Consider the following 9,547-nt stretch of genomic DNA (forward strand, 5'->3'; position numbering starts at 1 on the left):
TTGACGGGAAAAGTATTGTCTATCGTAATGTTATTATCTTGTAAGTGTAGATTGGATTTAAATTGTTTTTTGAAAAGTTCGTTCCTATCAGTTTGACTAATTATTTCTCTATGGCTTTTCTTTAAATTGTTGAAAATTTGAAACATTATTTTTTTCGATCTTCTTAGATTTTCCCATATGTTCCAGAGATAAAATAATTCTAATTGAAATCTACGTCGTCGTTTCTAAGCGATAGCAAAGCAAATTGAGTGAAACCGTTCGATGGAACGGGTGTGTTGATTTACTCTATCCTCTCTTCCTCTCTTCCCTCTCGTTCTCTATTGTTTTATGAACGCACGTGTCGCGCCAACTTTAAATCCGATTATGAGCTTGTGCTATGCGTAAGGCCGAAAGAACGTAGAGTTTACGTCCTCGTGTTTCATATTTGGTGGGTATCCTGAAATCGAGATCGAGATCGACTAAAGTAATTTGATCTTATTGATCGATTTTTCGTGTTATACTTGCATTCTAGATGTGTATATTTTTATAAAAAAAAAAAAAAAAAAAAAAAAATAAAAATCAAGTAAATTATTTAATTTTTATAAAACTTTAGTATATATTTATAATTGATTAATTTTGAATTTTATTTCAAGAAAATTGTGTCAATTAATAATAAGAATTTTGAAGTTATAACAATTAATGATGATATATAAAATATTCTTCTTGGAGCTTTTCAATTAGGTCACTAAAGAGAAAGATCAAAAATTTGTTTTTTTTTTACACGAATGTTTACTTTCTCCGTTATAATTTTTACTTTTTTTTTTTTTTTTTATAGACGCCATCAATATACTTTCACATGGAATAACTCACTGAATTTGACAGCGATATCGAAACCTCGATGGTTAGTTTAAAATAGAAAAAAAACAGGGAGAACATAAGCGTGTCGTGTTTGGAAGATAAAAAAAAAAAAAAGAGAAAGAGAATGTGAGGCTCTCTCTTCTGACAGAGCTAGCACAGTATAAGCGACAGTTACAAGCTGCTTCCATTTCCGTAATTAAATTCTGATGCTTCGAACGTGCGAAATTCTCCTTTCGCGAGGCCGCTCTCTTTCTCGCGGACACACGCGTTTCCGCAATTTATAACACGAATCTACTTTGAAGGAAACTTCGATGCGATGACGTTGTCGATCTTTCGTTTTTGCCATACTAGTTAGATTAACGTTAGGAAATGTCCTTCGAAGACTAAGATCGAAAACTATGTTTATGTTAATGAAATTTAAATGAGATTCTTAAAGAAACAGATTATATTTATAGAAATAGTTACAAGATAATAAGTAAAGATAAGTTATCGAAGAATAGAGGTCTTTAGCCACTTTATCGAGTTTATAGATAATAATTGAACGTCTACGGTATGTCTAGGATATTGAAAGACAATCGAAAGACACGAAGAAAAGGAGAATATAAAGAGAAAACCTCACGTACACAGTCGTATTCGAACCGCGGCGCCTCGCCCTGCTGTAAATATACTAATTACGGTAGGGGTCGATACTCGTGTCCGTCGGGGATGAGGGTAAAATAGGAAAGAAGGGCTGTTTGCTTGTTGGAGGGGGTGAAAATGAAAATTTAAACGGGCGATCGATCGCGCCCCTTTTTCGAAGACATCGTCGTTACATTGAGAGGTGAGGGAAAAGCAAGAAAGAGTTTTCCTTGCTGGTGGACAATTCTTTTTCATTCAGACTGAAAAATTACTAATGGATACTTTTTACATTGGTCGATCCTAGAACGTTAAAAGGAACGTTGACTGTCGATATAATTTTTCTTTTTTATAGTAGAATTTGTTCTTTATTACTTTTAAATTAGACTTTATTTTTATTCAGAAACATTTCATTCTAAAAAAGTATTTTATGAAACAAAATAGAAATTTAAATAGAAATTGTATTCTGCTATTTTGTTAATAGTTATTGCGAATTGCAGTGTTTTCTCACGATAACGATTGCATAAGATACTTTCTGTTTCTAAACATGTTAAAAAAATATTTGAAAGGAATTCTACAAAACTGAGTTCCGGCCATCGATGTACTCCCCACCACGACATTCAACATGTTAATAACAGACAATGAACGATACGCGTGCGTTCTGTTAGTAGCTACCTCTTTTGCGGATGACGTATCGATCGCGTGAAATACGTTTTAACGGTCTAAAATTAAACAGCATAGTATCCTGTATCGCGATCATAGAAGAGTTTTTTTTTTCTACGGTGCGTGTTCTAGGATCTCGTGCGTGGCACACGCGACTAACCGTCGAATCAGACCGAAACACGGAACCGCACGTTGACGAGCGATAATTTAGCGTAACCTGAATTTCTAAAAATGTCGAGTAAAAGCGAGGAATTAGAAATATTAGCTTTATCGATAAGTTTTCTTTACTGAATGAGTTTGTAATTTTCAAGGGCGAGCCATTTTATCGGATATACATTTTCAATCAAAATGAAAAAGTAATTGTCAATAATATATTTCAATAATATTAATTTAATAAAATTCCATTTAAAAAATGAACGAAAAACATTTCGAGAAACTTAATATTTGGACATTTGGAATTATAAAATAGTATTAAATTTTTCAAGGATCTTTTCGAAGAAGAACTATTTCGATGTCTAGTTTGTGGAATCGATAATACGATATATCCTTTTATCGGTTGCTGTTCGTCGAGTCCGACAATCGAGTTTTTCTAGTCTTATAAGAGAAAACGGTAAATAGGGGAGCAGCACCCTGGAGAGGAAGCAGATCCAAAAGGACTCCCCGGAAACTCAGGAAATGCGAAACGCGGTTACTCGAGTCGCAAAACAAAACGGTTCTCGGAGGGAGGTCGTTCGATCCTTTCGATCAACGTATTTATTCCGCCTACATATACACACACACATACACACACACACACTCTCTTTCTCTCTCTCTCTCTCTCTTCTTGTCTTTCACCTTTTGAACTATGCCAACGACGACGATGACGACGACGACAAGTAGGAACGTTAACTGAATCGTACATACTTCGACACCTTCATGCGATATCTTGTATTGTTCAAAAATGGTCGACGAAATCGAGGCTATACCACTCGTTGAGAACCTGCCAGCAGTCGACGACGTTTTCATTATTGCTCTTCTGAAAGGTAAGCACGTCGTATATTGCCCAGGCGAGCAGCTAATTGCTGCTTCCAACGATGCGGTTTTTGCGCCTTCGAGAGAAGTACTTATTCCGATTGGATCGACGCCATCATAGAAAAGAGATCCTTTGAGTTCTCGGCCCCTCTTAAATCCTTCAGGACCCCTCAATTCAAGAAACGGGACTACTAAATGTATTCCATCCCTATTACATTTCAAATTCTTCATGGTTTCTTATATCGTTTGTTAAAAGGTGTGAAATTCCATTTCTCTCTCTCTCTCTCCCTCTTTCTATTTCTCCTTTCTATTTCCTTTTCCTTTAAAAATTAATCCTCTATAACCTAATTTTCTTTTTTGTATTTTTATCTACAAAGAAAAGGATATAACGTGAAAGTTATTAGCATTAATGATAAACCAAACAATGAATAGGGATTTCATGCATAACACAAATGCAATACAAAATAAATATCTCGAAATAAAGAAAAATGGATTCTTATAAAATATCATATAAATAATAATACTTTTTAAAAAGATAGCTCATACGTATATGTGTGTTATTTAAAAGTTACATGACATTATAGATGATTAAATTTAATATAGTTTTTAATGTTAGAAATTTGGACTATTTGAATGAGCTATGTAAATGGAACCATTAGTTACGTTCTCGATCGGTAGAGATCTTCTAAGCGGATTTCATGATTCTAATCGTCGCGTAACGAACTGCTCGGGCGGATTGTAAATTTGACGTTCTCTCGACAGTTAATACCGGGTATCATCGAGAATTGTCATCTCTGTTTCCCCAAGTACTATTGCAATTCATGTGTTCTAATTGGATTAAATTCGGTGATAGAGAGAGAGGGTGAAGAGGGGGAGGGGAGGAAAAGAGAGAGAGAGAGAGAGAGAGAGAGAGAGAGAGAGAGTATAGTTCGAGACTAAGCGAATTTTGGTAAGCGTTTCGATTGACTTGTGCGATTATGAATTAAGTTTAAAAGGATTTCGTTAAATTGTTAAAACGTAGTAAATGAAACTTCGTAACTTTGAGATTAATTTCTATTATATTTTTATATAATTTATATTCATGTATATTTATAATAATAGATATAATTAATACGTTGAATAAGAATAAAGATTTATTGTCAAAAATATGACAATGATTTATCTTGTATTTTTTTTTTTCTCTACAAAAAGTTACATGATTATTATCGATTTATGCAAAATTATTTCAATGCTCAACGTATTTTTTATAATATTAAAACGATATAATTAATATATAGAAAATTAAAAAATTAAACTTTAAAATTAAAATTAAAATTAATTATAAGATTTATTAATTTAAGACGTAATTTTTGTACAATAAAATCCGAAGATCAAATCTTCATATATAGAAAAAACTACTCTTGAAATATTACGTTGAAAGAGGATATTATGAAAGAGGGAAGAGAAAAAAAACAACAAGGCCGAAACATATCGTTAAACTTCGATCTGATCTAACCTTCAATCTATTATGACCTAGTAAGTGACTAAGGAACAATCTAAAGGGAGAAACCAAAGTCGAGAAACCAAAACAATGTTCATATCTCTGTTATGCGATTGACATACGATGGACCTTTATCTAAACAGTATCTCTCAGTCAACGTAACAGGCAACAACTTGTCGGCGACCAAAAGTCAAAATGTTTCTGTGAAAGATTAGAATACGTGAAATAGTGGCATTTAGGTATGTACGTCTTTTTTTCTCTCGATTCTAGATTTTATAATTATGATTAATAATGACGTATATTTTTGATCTGTCAAATATTATAAAAGAAATCTTCAAGAACGTTTAGATAAAATTAAATAATTATCGTTCGAATTTATCAAATCACTTTTTCTTTTTCTTTATGAAATTTTTTGATAAAACAAGTAAGATTAAACAATTTTTCGCCGTATTACGCAGTGAACTTTTTGTAGCAAGTGCTGCCATCGGTTAAATCTTTGAGATTCATCAAACAGACCGGAAAATTTGTAGGCTGCATAACTCGACGTAGGCGAGCACATGTGTACGAATATATATTCAAGAGTATATGCCAGTACATTTTCTTTCTCTCTTTTCCTAGTCATATATATATATATATATATATATATACATACATATATACATATGTATACGAATATATATATATACATGTGTGTGTCTGTGTCTGTGTATGTATGTGTATGCATGTGTCTCTGTTCATATGTACATTCATATGCCGTCTTTGAAATAAGGCAAATATCTTATTTTAACGTGAACGACATTACAGTGATCTTGTCAAATCACTGACTTTACTGATCGAGGTCATCTGTTCCTCCTTCGTATCTTCCCCTCTTTCTCTCTCCCTCTCCCTCTTTCTCTCTCTCTCTCTCTCTCTCTCTTTCTCTCTTTCTCTTTCTTTACCACTGTCATCATATTGCTTCTCCTCCTATTCCTCATTTTCTTTAAGATATCAAAAATTAACTTCATTGATGATTGTTACGATCAGAATGAAGAAAAATAAAAGATTAATAATAAGTGAATATCTACGAATAGTAAACGAAGTTTTGAATTGAACAATAATTGGTAAATTTAGATCTCTTAATATATTATATTTGAATAAGATAAAAATATAATATAATATTGTTTTGGAATAATGAAAAAGACATTATTAAAAAGTCTTTTATTTATTGATCAATCTAATGGTTAAATACGTACATAATGGACAATGTTGATATAGCATAGAAAGTAAATAAAAATATTGGAATAGTGACAAAAAATTTTTATGATAAGAAATATTGTGAGGATGACAAGTACGACGACGACGACGACGACGAATGTTAAAAGGAGGATGAATGCGGTCGTTGAGGAGGGTCAGGGCCCGCGCCCACATCGCAAACGATATTTTCAGGTCGTGCAGTAGGCATATAAATGTTTGGCGTTGCTAGTCGTTGAAACGTGGTTACAGGTCACTCACCGAATATGAGTGAACCACTAGCCACGTCTTCTTCCGAACTCAGTTGGCTTCCCGATTAGCCAGAATCACTCGACTTTTCATTTGGTATAGTCTGTTCTTTCAAACTATGAAAGAAAAATAATTTATATCATTATCATTTTATTCGAATTAATTTAGAAAAATATTTTCCCATTGAAAGATACAAAAGAATTTTATTAAAAAATATGTATATACTTGAAATATCATTAAAAATCAATGTTACAATTATTTATTTATCTTGACATTAATGAAGTTCCCAAAGGAAATTAATGTTCATTTACTTTATTTTATTACAAATTTTCGTTTTTTCTTTCTTTTTTTTTTTCCTATATCGAATGAAGAAAAAGAAGAAGAAGAAGAAGAAGAAGAAGAAGAAGAAGAAGAAGAAGAAGAAGAAGAAAAAGAATCTTTTCGTTCGATCGAACGAACACAGGCGAGTACGATGACACAACGCACACGTGGAAGATCGGAGACGTTGCTTGAATAAGCGGAAAGTGGGTTAAAATGTCTGAATGGATGTACTGAAAATACAAGTAGTTCAAGGCACGTAATATTACTTTCGAGATAAAGCAGTGTAAAGTCGGTGGTGTTGCCATTAATGATTCGTGTGTATATACATATATATACATGTTATATATATATTATATATGTATATATAAATATATATATATTTATATATATACTTGCTCTATTTGGCAGTTACACACGGATGCGTTCGTGTTATATATCAGGGTTTATTCGACTCGCTCGAAAAGTAAGAGGTCGATGCCGCTTCCGTTAAATTATTAAAATGTACGTTCTGGCTTTAATCGTATTTTCGTAATGTAAAAGTCAGTGTAACGGCACGAACGGATAGGTACTCTAGCGAATCTAGAACACGTCCGTTCTTTAAACACAAATGTCTAAATAGCGACCTGATTTTCGTTTGTTTTTTTTTTCAAAATTTTTTCAATGTATCTATGTAAAAAGAATTTTTATTCACTTTGTATATATATATATATATATATATATATATGTATATGTATATATGAATGTATATATTTAATGTTTGCAATATTTCAAATGAGACATTAGGAGAGGAAGTTTCGTTATTATCAATGAGAACTTCCATTGAAAAAAAAAAAATTCTATTTCAGTTCCATAGGAAGACTATTTTTTTTTTTTTGTTTTTTTTTCCCCTTTTTTTTGAACGTTATTATAGCATTCTCACGTACGAAGCGTTTCAATTCCGACACGAGTTATACGGTGAACTGGAGGAATGAAAAAAATTACAAAATAAAAAAAAAATAGAAATAAAAAAAAAAAAGAAAAAACTAAAGAAGGAATGAGATTCAACCGCGTGCAAACCACTCATCGCCGACCATACTTAACGATAAAAGTGTACCGCGTCAATGACCTTGCGTACATGCGTACGGGCTAAAAGTGCAGGCGGCGAATAAAATGCCCTCGACTATATCAAAAGCATTCAATTTTACAATGGTTACAGAAATTGTTTGGGTTAAAGAAAAGGGTTTACGGAACGAGCTTCTTATATTTACGGAATATATATGAATTTATTTATGAAGTATTTTGAATCTATGGATTTATTTATGATTAACAGTGAAATTTGAATTTTATTAGTTTTATCATAAAGTTTTGGATGTCTTATTTAATAGATTTTATTTATTGAATTTACTTTTAAATTCATAAAATATTTCATGTAAATGTACTTGAAAACTTTGTATTTTGACAATTCTCAGACTTGAAATAATTTTAATCTATTCTTGTCAATCACATTTAAAGACGATTACATATTTTCAATTTTTTTAGAGGAATCATTTTATGTATGATTTAATTATTATTCAATTAGATTTATTCTCGTGAATGAAAATTCAATATATTATAGAATTGAAGATCCATTCAAAATGAACAGAACTTTTTGATAAATCTAATGAAATATAAAATAAAAAATACTATATGAACTTTAAATATCGCCTATAACCTTTGGCTACTTCGAAACGAATTCAGTCGCCTTACTCGTCACTATTAAATCGGCATTTCGGGCTCGACCTCGTCTCGGGTGTTAATAAGCTCTTGGCTTCTTCCATGGCGAGCAAAGTTAATCGGATTCGGCGAGGCTTAGTGACGAAACTTTGCGGAAGAAAAAAAAGTCAAATGCGAAAGGCAGTACATATAATCAGCGATGATTCCTTCGATCGGTGAAAAAAAATGTCTCACTTAATATTTATGATATGTACCCCATGAACAACATTCGACTTTTTATTGAAAATGAAGAGCTTGCATTCTTGCATTCTATTTTTTTCTCTTTTTTATTTTTTTTTTTATTATTCTTCTTTTTATTATTATAGAATGCATCCTAATAACGTAGATTTCATATATTCTCTCTCTCTCTTTTCTTTTTTTTTTTTTTTTTTTTTTTCATTAAAAATTTTAAATCATTCCATGTTGAAATAAGGATCTTCTTTTATGTTTGATGTTTCATGTATGAAAAGAGTACTCTTATGGATTTCGAGAGTCACTCATGTGGGTACTTTTATGTATTTTTTAATTCGCTTCCAACGGGATATACAAATCGTTGGGATATAAGTATATTAAAAGTTTTCAAACGATTATCGATTTATAAATATATCGTGAATAATGAAGTATAAAATCGTTCTTTGTATAGTTATTTTATTTGAAAAATATTCTTATTTTTCATTAATAGTTAAGGACACTTAAAAATGATTTTTAAAACAATTTCAATTACTAAGTGAATCATTAAAGAAATAGTGAAATTCGTTTGGTTTTGCATAATTATTTTATTTATCATTGGTAATTAATTAATATTAATTTTGGAAATATATATAAAAGTTTGAACAAAGGCAATTATTATTATTGTTCAAGAAGTTGGTCACTTGTATGACCAAATAAAAGAAAAGTAAGATTAATAAATAAGAACGAACTTACAAATAATGGATTACTTAGAGAGAAACACGTATAGATCTAGACGAGTCGTCTAAGTAAAATTGGAATGGCAGGAAAACTTGCACCCTTAAAAAAAAAAAAGGAAAAAAAAAGAAAAAACGAGTGGAAGGTTTCGTAGGAAAAGGGTTGAGGGCAGAGAAGCGTGTAATTTTGTCGTGGACTGTACACCGAGCTTTGGGACAATAGCTTCGCTGTGGTGGCACGCAATCCGAACGCAACCGCGTGCTTAGTGAGGAAGGTTAGGATCGAGCATGCGCCTGAAAATATTTTGTCCATGCGACGCGACTTTGTCCGCCTCCGTTGAGAGGCCTAACGGAGTTTTTTGGGGTAGGTCCTGGAAACTCTCAGCTCGTCGAAACGCACAGCCCTTCGAGAAAGGTTCGAGAAAGGGAGAAAGTCTCTGTCTCGACTTTAGAAATTATTACAAAATATTTACTTCGTTTAAAAATAAGTTTTAATTATTAAATT

Source organism: Vespa mandarinia, chromosome 19 (genome assembly GCF_050613455.1).
Source record: "Vespa mandarinia isolate Hongniang chromosome 19, ASM5061345v1, whole genome shotgun sequence".
In the NCBI taxonomy this organism is placed as follows: Eukaryota; Metazoa; Arthropoda; class Insecta; order Hymenoptera; family Vespidae; genus Vespa; species Vespa mandarinia.